Source organism: Ornithorhynchus anatinus, chromosome 3 (genome assembly GCF_004115215.2).
Source record: "Ornithorhynchus anatinus isolate Pmale09 chromosome 3, mOrnAna1.pri.v4, whole genome shotgun sequence".
Taxonomy (NCBI): Eukaryota; Metazoa; Chordata; class Mammalia; order Monotremata; family Ornithorhynchidae; genus Ornithorhynchus; species Ornithorhynchus anatinus.
In genome coordinates, this window is record NC_041730.1 from 21,986,612 (window position 1) to 21,999,685 (window position 13,074).

The following is a 13,074-nucleotide window of genomic DNA, read 5'->3' on the forward strand; positions in this document are numbered from 1 at the left end:
TGTTGTGGGTCGTCATGTGATGTAGCTGGGAATCTAGGTCTCATGACTTCTAATTATGTTCGTTGTCTATGCCAGTGACCCATTTAAAGCCACATTGCATTAAATGGAGCTGTTGGAAATGGACCGTCTATATTTTCCAAGTGCTTTGAAATGACCGGGAAGGGATTAAGATCCCCTTTCAGGGGTGAGCCGCAGGGCTCTGGGTTCACCGCCGGCAGTATGAAAGGAAAGTGCCTTAAATTTCAGCCAGAGGGATTTAAGAGTCAATCAGTTAGTCAGTCGTGTTTATTGAGCGCTTAGTGCGTGCAGAGCACTGTACTAAGCGCTTGGCAAGTACAATTCAGCAACAAATGGGAACAACCCCTGCCCGCAACAGACTCACAGACTAGAAGCGGGGAAGACAGACATTAAAACAAGGAAACAGGCATCAGTGGCATCATTATACATAAATAGAATTATAGATATATGTACATCATTAATAAAAAATAAGTAGAATTATAAATATGTACGTATACACACAATCGGCACTCTAGATTTTAGAGTGAAGTTCTCGATCCCCAAGTCTGTGAACTCTGCTAAGCAAGACGGTGGGATCTCCAGTCAGTGGTATTTATTGAGTGCTTACTGTGCGTGGAGCAGTTTACTACGTAGACACGTTCCCACGGTCCCAGGGTAGATAACTTCTGGGGATGGTTGAGTACGATCCAGCGTGGACGAAGGGGGATGGAGCGGCTGAGTCCCCCCGGGTCTTCTCCGGCCTCACGGCTGTATGGGTGAAAACAGAGAGAGCCTCGGTCCGCCGGCTTTTTCCGCCGGGGGAGCCGAAGTCGAGAGCGCGAGCCGCCTGAAGTTTCCCGGTCAGATGCAAGATGAGAATTCTGGGTTGCCTCGGCACCGGGTCTCGTCCTGCAACCTCGAGTGAGTGACTTTTGTCTTGGCTGAAAGCACAACGTTACCGTGCCCTTTTGGAAACCACGGGCTCGTTCCGTATTCACCCAGAGTGGGACTCGAGAGTCATTAGCTCGATATTTGGATCTAGTTCGTTCTTTCGGAGTTATCAAGGTGAGCTCAGTTGCCGGGGAAGAATGATCGATAACATTAAGTTAATGGACAACTGATAACTCTGCTTAGGCAAGAGTCAGAAAGCACCAGACAAAGGAGCGGGGGATGTGGCTTTATTTTGGGGGCTTGGAGAAAGTCCTAGGAACCCAGATGACTAGGGTCATATACTCAAGTGGACACCCAATTCAGCCGACGTGCAACACGAAACAAGGCGGCATTAGCGTTTGCCAACTTCAGCGCTCAGCTTGGGAAATGCCAAAGTTAAGGTTCTCATGGCAACATTAACTCCTCTACCTCACACGGACTGTCTATATTAAGGTATTCCAGTAGGAGTCTGGGTGGGGTGTTGAAATCTTATTTTGGCGCAAGGTGGATCAGTGACTAGATCAGTCCGAGCTAGAGACTGGAGTCCCAGCGCGAACAGACGTCTTGTGACGTCGGCTCTTTCGTAGGGAGAAACGTTCGCTTTCCTTGTCTCTCTTGCCCCTCAGATGGAGCTTCATCGTAAGCAGTGTGTGTTTATCGAGCACTCGGAGAGCAAAGTTTTTTAGAAAGCATAGAGAAGAAAATCGGCCCTTAGCAGGAACTCGCTGTCGAGGGAAATACTCCGGAGAACAAGGAGCTCAGTCCCGATTCCGCCGCTCGTCTGCCGAGTGACCTCGGGCGAGTCACTTCTCTGTGTCTCAGTTAGCTCATCAAATGGGGATTAAGACTTTGAACCCCTTGGGGGACGTGAACTGTGTCCAACCCCTTGTATCTGCCCCACTGCGTAGTATCTCTCGTTTCTCCACAGACCGAATACATTTTTCGCCTTTTACTAGAGAAGCAGCGTGGCTCAGTGGAAAGAGCCTGGGCTTCGGAGTCGGAGGTCATGGGTTCGACTCCCTGCTCTGCCACTTGTCAGCTGTGTGACTGTGGGCGAGTCACTTCACTTCTCTGTGCCTCAGTTCCCTCATCTGTAAAATGAGGATTAAGACTGTGAGCCTCACGTGGGACAAGCTGATTACCCTGTCTCTCCCGCAGCGCTTAGAACAGTGCTCTGCACATAGTAAGCGCTTAACAAATACCAACATTATTATTATTATTATTATACGGTGCCTGGTGCATAAGTGCTGAACAAATCCATTAAAAAGCCAAAAAACCCGATAAACCTAAGGGCTGTAACAGGCTGATTTACCCAGCTAGGCCCAAGATTCCTAGCAGAAGTCTATTTACCGTGGAACAGTCAATAGGTCTCCTTCTGCCCCTCTGACACCGTGTTTCTGTCTCTTAGCAGCGCCTAATTTTCAGTGGGTCATTATTTTCATTCCAAATGCCCAAGAGGCAGCCGCCTGTGTAAGAGCAGCCTCTTGGGATCAGTGTTTCTGATCAGCTCAGGTGGAGAAGTAGCGAGGCCTAGTGGAAAGAGAATCAGAGCAACTGGGTTCTAATCCCGGCTCAGCCACTTACCTGCTGTGGGACCTTGGGCGAGTCACCCGAGAGGCATTCGGTATCTGTTCTTCTTCCCACCTAGGCTGTGAGCCCCATGTTGGACCTGATGATCTTGCATCTACCCCAGTGCTTAGAACGGTGCTTGGTACGTAGCACTAAATAACTACCACAGTTAGAAGCTGCCTGGGTCAGCTGATGATTATAATTATGCTGTTTGTTAACGGCTTACAGTCTGCCAGGCGCTGTGCCGAGCGTGGGTCTGGATACGAGCAAATTGGGTTGGACACAGTCCCCGTCCCGCGTGAGGCTCACGGGCTCAATCCCCATTTTACAGAAGAGGTAAGTAAGGCACAGAGAAGTGAAGTAACTTGCCCGAGGTCACACAGCAGACAAGTGGCGGATCCGGGATTAGAACCCATGACCTCCTGACTCCTGAGCCTGTGCTCTGTTCACTACACCATGCTGCTTCCCCTATGGGAGGTGGCACAGCCCCTAAACACCTCTTGTTTTGGGGACTCTTTGAGCTTGGTTAGCTTAGGCTGAAACCTTTTCATGCCTTTTAAAAAGTTGTTAAAATTTTTTTCTGTACGCTTATGCTAAAGCCTCCTCATCCTTTTAAAAATTTTTTTTTTTTTTTTTTTTGAGAATTCCACCCGAGCGATATTTGGTCCTTGCCCTTTCCTGCTGGAGGCCATTCAGGGAAAAGTTAAAGAAAACAAATGGCCTTTCGGGGGGAAAAGAGGAATAAATACTTCAGGGGCTTGGGCAGCTGGCAAAGTACCAACATTTTAAATGGTTAAAATTTTCAACCATTTTACTGGTTGAAAATCCTGCTTGGAACAGTGGACGGCCATCCCTTTTGTGGCTTCATCCTAGCATCAAAGCCGATGCAAGAAGACCTCGGCCTTCCCCAGACCCTTTCATCTGAGAACCTCCTGGTACACTAATTAAACATCACAGCAGACCGGGGGGGGGGACGACGACCAGCTAATTGTTAGTCCCATTTTACAGATCGGTAGGTTGAGGCAGAGGTCTTCCTGAGTCTGGCCTAAAGTTACCTCCTGAATCAATGAGCTCTGATGCCAGATCTTTCTTCCACCTCCTCAGATCTCTGGTCTTTGCCCTCTGATAACCCCTTAGGCAGAATGAGAGTTAGTGAAGACAAGAGAGGGTTGGTTTTTTTTTTTTTTCCTGTGTTTGTTTGCTTCTGTTTGGTATTCGTGATCAAGTCGCTTCCCACAAATAAGAATCCTTAGTTGCTGGGCTCACCACTTGTTGGTCTTTTGAATTCTTGAGTACTGGGATGCCTCAGTGTGGGCAGGGATTGTCTCGATTTGTTGGTGAATTATACTTTCCAAGTGCTTAGTACAGCGCTCTGCACACAGCGCTCAGTAAATAAGACTGAACGATGAATGGATCCCTCCCTCTTCACATCCGGAGGACCGCCTGGGGAAGCAGCACGGTGTAGTGGAGAGAACACGGTCCTGGAAGTCAGAAGGTCACGGGTTCTAATTCCGGCTCTGCCACGTGTCTGCCGTGTGACCTTGGGCAAGTCACTTCTCTGGGCCTTAGATTCCTCATCTGATAAATGGGGATTGAGACTGTGAGCCCCACGTGGGACAGGGACTGTGTCCAACCCAATCTGCTTGTATCCACCCCAGGGCTTAGTACCCGTGCCTGGCACACAGTAAATACTTAACAAATACCAGAAGTCTTATTATTATTATTAGTCAGCGTGGCTCAGTGGAAAGAGCACAGGCTTGGGAGTCAGAGGTCACGAGTTCGAATCCCGCCTCTGCCACTTGTCAGCTGTGTGACTGTGGGCAAGTCACTAAACTTCTCTGTGCCTCAGTTCCCTCATCTGTAAAATGGGGATTAACTGTGAGCCTCACGTGGGACAACCCGATTACCCTGTATCTACCCCAGTGCTTAGAACAGTGCTCTGCACATAGTTAGTGCTTAACAAATACCAACATTATTATTATTAGTCCATTTCCCTTACACTCCCCTCTGTGTCACCTGTGCACTTGGCTCTGTATCCCTATGCTTGGATCTTACCCCCTTTAAGCACTTGATATTCACGCCATTCTCAGCCTCAGAGGACTTCGATACCTCTAATCTATTTCCAAGTCTGCTAACAAATACCATTAAAAGACAGGAAATCAGCATGATCTAGTGTAAAGGGCAAGGGCTACTTAGTGCCTAATAATCATATATTAGTCAGCCCTTCCCCACAACTGATAGGTCCTAATTTTGTCATCTACCCAGAACCTCAGCTAAAGCTCAGTCCCCCTCTGGACTGTAAACTCATGTGGGCAGGGAACGTGGCAGTTATATTGTTATTTTATATTCTCGCAAGCGCTTAGTACAGGGTTCTGCACATAGTGCAGTCCCATTCTCTCCTAGACCCCCTCCAATCTGGCTTCCGTCCCCTCCACTCTACCGAGACTGCCCTCTCTAAGGTCACCCGTGACCTCCTTCTTGCCAAATCCAATGGCTCCTACTCCATTCTGATCCTCCTCGACCTCTCTGCTGCCTTTGACACCGTCGACCGTCCCCTCCTCCTCCATACCTTATCTCACCTTGGCTTCACGGACTCCATCCTCTCCCGGTTCTCCTCTCACCTCTCTGGCCGGTCATTCTCGGTCTCCTTCGCCGGAGCCTCCTCCCCCTCCCATCCTTTAACCGTCGGAGTTCCTCGAGGGTCAGTTCTCGGCCCTCTTCCGTTCTCCATTTACACTCACTCCCTCGGTGAACTCATCCGCTCTCACGGCTTCGACTACCATCTCTACGCGGATGACACGCGGATCTACATCTCCGCCCCCGTCCTCTCCCCCTCCCTTCGGGCTCGCGTCTCCTCCCGCCTCCGGGACGTCTCCACCTGGATGTCGGCCCGCCACCTAAAACTCGACGCGAGCGAGACCGAGCTCCTCATCTTCCCTCCCAAACCCGGTCCTCTCCCCGACTTCTCTATCACCGTGGACGGCACGACCGTCCCTCCTGTCTCTCGGGCCCGCGATCTCGGTGTCATCCTCGACTCGTCTCTCTCGTTCACCCCACGCGTCCTATCCGTCACCGAGACCTGCCGGTTTCACCTCTACGATATCGCCCAGATCCGCCCTTTCCTCTCCACCCAAACGGCTACCTTACCGTTACGGGCTCTCGTTATATCCCGGCTAGACTACCGTGTCGGCCTTCTCTCCGACCTCCCTTCCTCCTCTCTCGCCCCGCTCCGGTCTATTCTTCACTCCGCCGCCCGGCTCATCTTCCCGCAGAAACGATCTGGGCATGTCACTCCCCTTCTTAAACAACTCCAGTGGTTGCCTGTCGACCTCCGCTCCAAACAGAAACTCCTCACTCTAGGCTTCGAGGCTCTCCATCCCCTTGCCCCTTCCTACCTCTCCTCCCTTCTCTCTTTCCACCGCCCACCCCGCACGCTCCGCTCCTCCGCCGCCCACCTTCTCGCCGTCCCTCGGTCTCGCCCGTCCCGCCGTCGACCCCCGGGCCGCGTCCTCCCGCGGTCCCGGAACGCCCTCCCTCCTCACCTCCGCCAAACCGATTCTCTTTCCCTCTTCAAAACCCTACTTAAAACTCACCTCCTCCAAGAGGCGTTCCCAGACCGAGCTCCTCTTCTCCCTCTACTCCCTCTGCCATCCCCCCTTTACCTCTCCGCAGCTTAACCCTCTTTTTCCCCTTTTCCCTCTGCTCCTCCACCTCTCCCTTCCCATCCCCCCAGCACCGTACTCGTCCGCTCGACTGTATATATTTCCGTTACCCTATTTATTTTGTTAATGAATTGTACATCCCCTCGATTCTATTTAGTCGCCATCGGTTTTTACGAGACGTTCTTCCCCTCGACTCTGTTCATCGCCATCGTTCTCGTCCGTCCGTCTCCCCCGATCAGACCGTGAGCCCGTCAGACGCAGACGGCAGGGACCGTCTCTATCTGTTGCCGACTTGTTCATCCCAAGCGCTTAGTACAGTGCTCTGCACATAGTAAGCGCTCAATAAATACTATTGAATGAATGAATGAATAGTGAGGGTGTAGGCAGGGAATATGTCTTGTTCTATTGTGCGCTCCCAAGTGCTTTGCGTACAATAAGCGCTCAGTAAATAGGATTGAATAAATACAATTTTTTCCTCCTCTGGACTGTAAGTTCCCTGTAGGAAGGGAGTGTGACTATTAATAATAATAATAATGTTGGTATTTGTTAAGCGCTTACTATGTGCAGAGCACTGTTCTAAGCGCTAGGGTAGACACAGGGGAATCAGGTTGTCCCACGTGGGGCTCACGGTCTTAATCCCCATTTTACAGATGAGGTAACTGAGGCACCGAGAAGCTAAGTGACTTGCCCAAAGTCACACAGCTGACAAGTGGCCGAGCCGGGATTCGAACCCATGAACTCTGACTCCAAAGCCCGGGCTCTTTCCACTGAGCCACGCTGCTTCTCTATTAACTCTATTAACTCTGTAGTGTAGTCTCCCAAGTGCTTAATAGAGTGCTCTGCACACAGTAAGCGCTCAGTCAGTACCACTGACTAATTACTGCTGTGTATTCAACAAGGGGGTCATTTCTTGTGAGCAGAATGCACGTCTACCAACTCTGTTGTAATGTGTTCTCCCAAGTGGTCAGTACAGTGTTCTGCACATAGTGAGTGTGTAGGCAGGGAATGCGTCTTGTTCTATTGTGCGCTCCCAAGTGCTTTGCATACAATAAGTGCTCAGTAAATAGGATTGACTAAATACAGTTGACTCCTCCTCTGGACTGTAAGTTCCTTGTGGGAAGGGAGTGTGACTATTAAGTCTGTAGTGTAGCCCCCCAAGTGCTTAATACAGTGCTCTGCACACAGTGAGCGCTCAATCAGTACCATTGATTGATTACTGCTGTGTATTCAACGAAGGGTGTCATTTCTTTGCTTCATTGCTTCACGGAGAAGCAGCGTGGCTCAGTGGAAAGAGCACGGGCTTTGGAGTCAGGGCTCATGAGTTCGAATCCCAGCTCTGCCACTTGTCGGCTGTGTGACTGTGGGCGAGTCACTTCACTTCTCTGTGCCTCAGTTCCCTCATCTGTAAAATGGGGATTAAGACTGTGAGCCCCACGTGGGACGACCTGATTCCCCTATGTCTACCCCAGCGCTTAGAACAGTGCTCGGCACATAGTAAGCGCTTAACAAATACCAACGTTATTATTATTATTATTATTATTCTTGTGAGCAGAATACACGTCTCCCGACTCTGTTGTATTGTGTTCTCCCAAGCGCTTAGTACAGTGTTCTGCGCATAGTGTGTAGGCAGGGAATGTGTCTTGTTCTATTGTGCGCTCCCAAGTGCTTTGCATACAATAAGCGCTCAGTAAATAGGATTGACTAAATACAATTGACTCCTCCTCTGGACTGTAAGTTCCTTGTGGGAAGGGAGTGTGACTATTAACTCTGTAGTGTAGTCTCCCAAGTGCTTAATACAGTGCTCTGCACACAGTGAGCGCTCAGTCAGTACCATTGATTGATTGATTACTGCTGTGTATTCAACAAAGGGTGTCATTTCTTGTGAGCGGAATACACGTCTCCCAACTCTGTTGTATTGTGTTCTCCCAAGTGCTTAGTACAGTGCTTGGCACCCAGTAAACTCTGAAATACCAAGGGTCGATAGATTATTAAGACTGTAATTCTGAGTGCATATTCTGTTCTGAGAGGGCTGAACCAATGGATTAGATTTTGTTTCCTTGGGGGAAAGCCACGGTTCGGCTTCTACTCTCCACAGAGCCAGAGGAGAGCGGCCTTTATACGCTGAGCTGAATGAGTGGGCCGGGAATGTGTTTGATGTTATATTGTTCCCTCCCAAGTGCTTAGTACAGTGCTTTGCGCACAGTATGCGCTCACTAAATATGATGAATAATTTTAGTAATATTTCCATCCTGCGCCCTTGTCCCTAGCCCTAAGGATGTGGTATGATCACCTACTCAAATTGAGCAGAAAGTGCAGGATATCCGATCCACCTGATCCTTTTGGGGAGAATGGGACTGGGTACTTACACCGTAAGTCCCATGCGGGGCAGGGACTGTGGCAGATCTGATTGTATTCTGTGTACTGCAATGCTTAGCACGGTGCTTGGCACATAGTAAGCACTAAACCAGTATCACAGTTGTTGTTAGGATTTTGCTGGTCTGGTGGTATGGTTCAAAGGAGGCGTCGGGGACCTTTTCCTGTATATTTTTAAAAAAACAAACAAAACTACTCACATTTAATTACGTCTTCCTTTCTTAAGTCCATAGAGAAAGGTTTCTCTTCCCCAGTGTGATGTGCCGTAAACCTGAACAGGGCTGAATGGCAAAACTTCGTTACCCTCCTGTGGTGTCAAAACTGGGCATGAGAGCTTCTGAATGGGGCTGCAGGAGAACCTGAAGCCACATTCCGCATCGTCACTGACGCTTTATTATTTCTTTACCTCTCCCGTGTGGTCACCGACCCCTTATTATTTCTTTACCTCTCACTTTTTCTCTTTTCTTTTCCTTTTTTTTTTTTAAAAGATGAGTAAGTAATCCCTTCTGTCTTGGGCCTCGTGAAGATGCTGAGTTAATGTCTGCAAAGAAAGTAATGCCGCCGTGACCTCCTGGTTCCTCCAGCTTAGAGAAGTGTTCAGGGAGGTTTACTGAAATGAGGAGAGGAGGTGAACTGGGCCTCACTCCAGCCTAGTCAGTCGCTCAGTCGTATGTATTGAGCATTTCCTCTGTGCAGAACACTGTACTAAGCGCTTGGGAGAGTACAAGGGAACAATAAGCACACATTTCCTGCCCACAGGTCTAGAGCTTCAAACTTTGAGCCACAGACCGCAACCCTACCTAAGCCTAGTGGAAAGAGCCTAGAGCTGGAAGTCAGAGAGCCTGAGGTCTAATCCCACCTCTGCCAATTGCCTGCCGTGTGACCTTGGGCAAGCCATTTAACTTCTCTGGGCCCCTGTTTCCTCATCTGTAAAATGAGTATTCAGTACCTGTTCCTACCTGGGATTAGACGGAAGTCCCCGATATGGGACAGGGACTCTGCCCGACCTGATGATCTTGTATCTACCCCAGCGCTTAGTTCGGCATGCGGCACAGAGTGAGCACTTAACAAATGCCACTGTAATTATAATCATGAATGTCTCACAGTGTCTGCTGCTGATCGACAGGGGTCTGGGCAAGGAGTGTAGATGGATCTGCGTGAACCACCGCCGCTGCGGGGGTAAAAAAAGCAAGTTCAGTCCATATTCCACTCTCAGGGGAATGCTCTTTGTCCAAGTGCCTAAATAAAAAGTAAGAGGCTCAGGGTACTGATCATTAGGTAGCTGATGAGCCTGCCCCAGTTAGGGGTTACCTTGTTCACCCCGAATGAGGAAGAGCTAAAAAAAGGGCCCTAAATATTGCCTGCCTCACCTCCCTCAGACCTGGCTGGGTAAAGTGGTGCTTCTCTGCCCCATTCATATGCACGGAGCGTCCTCCTCTCGGTAACCATCTTGAAATACACAGGACAGCAAGGTACGCATATGGAGAAAAATCCAAAGGGAGCAAGAAAATCTGGTTGCTTCAGGGTTTGACATCTGCCCTAGTTTAGATTTGCTAACATCAGTAGATAAGGCATATGCTACCGTCAGAGACATTGGACCTCTTTCCGCTTTCGGTTCCCGATTCTAGGCCCCCGTGAAGCGTCTTCATCCAGAGCGGGTGCATTCTCCGCCTATTAATGGAAAGTCTTTCGTCTTCGCATTTGAGGAAGGCTGTCCTATTCTTGGTGTCCCGCACAGTGGGTTCTATTTGAGTTTGTCCTTTGCCGGAAAAAATGGCCCGTACTTCGGTTTCTAGGAGGCCATGTAGTAAAATGCGTCGCCTGTACAATCTCTTTCATTTACCCATTATGCCTCTCGATGTTAAGTGGGGTCAAGGATGCATGCCGTGCCCATTTGCTGTCTCCCAGCTCCTTTTTTGAAGTTTGATCTCAACTTCTCCCCCTGGGCCGGATCGTTTGCAATGGTATTTATTGAGCGTTTGCTGTGTGCAGAGCACTGTACTAAGCGCTTGGGAGAGTACAATATAACAGAGTTGGCGGACACAGTCCCAGCCTACAAGTTTTCAGTCTGAAGGGAAATGTTGCCCCCACTTCGGTCTAGTGGCAAGAGCCCGGGCCTGGGAGTCTGAGGACCTGGGATCTAATCCCGGCTCTGCCACTGGTCTGCTCTTTGCCCTTGGGCAAGTCGCTTAACCTCTCTGGGCCTCAGTTTCCTCATCTGTAAAATGGTGATTAAACCCTCCTCCTTCGACCGTGTGCCCCGTGTGGGACAGGGACTGTGTTCCACCTGATGATCTTGTATCCAGTCTAGCGCTTAACACATGCCACGGTAATCATAGTAATTATTATAATTAGCATTTATGAATCTTCAAAGTTCATGTCAGTCATCAATTATTTAATCCACATGGTAGTCTTTATTGTTTGTTATCCTCATTGTTCAGCAAATGTAAGATCCCAAATTTCTGTTCTCACTTCCTGGGAGCCTTTCAGGCTCTGTCCAGCCCCCTGTGGGCTATTTTCTTTTTCCAAGTATGATGCCATTAAAACTTGGAAGCGATGGTGCGGTTTTGCGTCAGTCCATCTTGTACCCCGCCTTTTGGGAATGTTTATGGGTGTATAGGGGTGTATGTTTGTAGGTATGTGTGTGTTGCTTGTACCGTGTTGATTGCAGTGGCTCACTTATCTCGCACTACAGCCCAGATCGTACACTTTGCTCTCCGCAGGCCAGCTTAGTCGCTGCGCCCCGATCTCATCTGCCTCTCCGCCGACCCCTTTTCCACTTCCTCCTCCTCCTCCGTATACGCCAGGCCACCACTCTCCCTTCCTTCAGAGCATCGTTAAGGTCGCATCTCCTCCAACAGCCCTTCCCCGATTAAACCCTCCCTTCGCCAGCCCCCTCTCCCTTCCCCAGCTCCTTCTCCCTTCCGGGTCATCTGTGCTCTTGGATCTGTGACCTTTGAGCATTTGATATTTGTCCCACCCTGAACCCCACAGTGCTTGTGTACATATCTTTATAGTAAATTATTTATTTACACTAATGTCTGTCTCCCCTTGTAGACTCTAAGCGTGTTGTGGGCGGGGAATGTCTTTCAGCTCTGTCTTGCACTCTCTTAAAAACTTAATCCAGTAATCTGCACACAGAAAGCACTCAGATACCACTGATGATTATCGATGTAGTTATATAACTATGGTTGTGTGCGTGTGGTGGTTTAGCACAGTTACTGGTTCTTATTCAGCTACGTAGGTACTGCAGTGCTCCTGGGGAAACCCCCCTCAAAACCCTGAACTGAAAGTGCCAGATTTCCCCTAGTGTGTAGCCTCGTTGTGTAGGCTGTGGTTACTCTTGGATCCTCCCTGATTGGAAAAATCATGCCGTGAATTTCTGTAGTCTTATTCTTCCAGTGTTTCTATAGATCTAGTCATTAAAATTCCTCTTTATGGGATTTGTTAAGCACTTACTACGTGTCAGACACCGTTAATTAGGTCAGACAAAGTCTCTGTTCCATATAGGGCTCGCGGTACTTCCTCTGTGGGAGATAGGAAAAGGGCATTGCCCTCCACTCCTCCCTCCATATTCAGTCTGCCACCAGTCCGGTTGGTTCTTCGTCTCTAACATCTTTGGGATCGGCCTCTTCCTCCCCAATCTGATCCGCCACAAGTGCTGGTCCAGGCACTTGTCCTATCCCAACTTGGCTCCCAGCTCAGCCTCCGGACTCTCCTCCTCTAGACCCCGGTGCTGCCCGGATCGTATTTCTTTAGCGTCTTTCTGTAGGCGTCCCCTTGCTCAAAAGCCTCCTACGGTGACAACATCCCTCGCCGCGTCAAGTCGAAACTTCTGAACGTTAGCTTCGGGTCACTCCAGCTCTCTCGCCCCTATTTATCATTGGTCCTCTCCCACCACACCCAGCTCACAGGATTCTCTCCTCTCGAGCCGGCGTACTCACCGTGCCTCATTCTTGTCTCTCACCGCCAGGCGCTTACCCAAGCCCTCCCATCTAGCCGGAACTCCCTCCCCGTTCCTATCCGGCAGGCAGTCGCTCTCCCCATCTTCAAGGCCCCTCTGAAATCACATCTCCCCCAGAAGGCCTTCCCCGAGTAATCGCTAAACTCCCTGCCTTTTATCCCTCCCACCTCCGCACCTGTTGCTTCAGCTCTTGCCCTTTGCTTAAGCCCTTGGATTCTCACGCACCTCTATACTTTGTTTCTTCCTCCTACCTGCCACTTAATTTCATATCTGTCTCCCCCAATAGATTGTATTCTCCCTGAGGACAGGGACCATAGCTTCTTACCTCTGTTGTACTTTCCAAAGTGCTCAGTACAGAACTTTGCACACAGAGTAAACATTTAATAGATACTATTGATGAGCCCTTTCATTTACATATTGAAATCCAGAGATATCACAAATGACTCTCCCAGGATTACCCAGCAAGCCATTACTTGGCAGAACTGGAAATCAGAAACAGAGTCTCTCAGTAGTAGGTTAGAATGAACGTAAAATAGTTTTTAAAAAGTAGTTTCTTGGGCAGGTAATGAGAAGGAAGAG

General features: G+C 49.3%; 1 protein-coding gene across 1 annotated transcript in view; it reads left to right on the forward strand.

The window, feature by feature from the left end:
- The window catches only part of AMBRA1 (autophagy and beclin 1 regulator 1), a 171,499-nt gene that overhangs the window by 11,465 nt on the left and 146,960 nt on the right, over positions 1 to 13,074 (forward strand).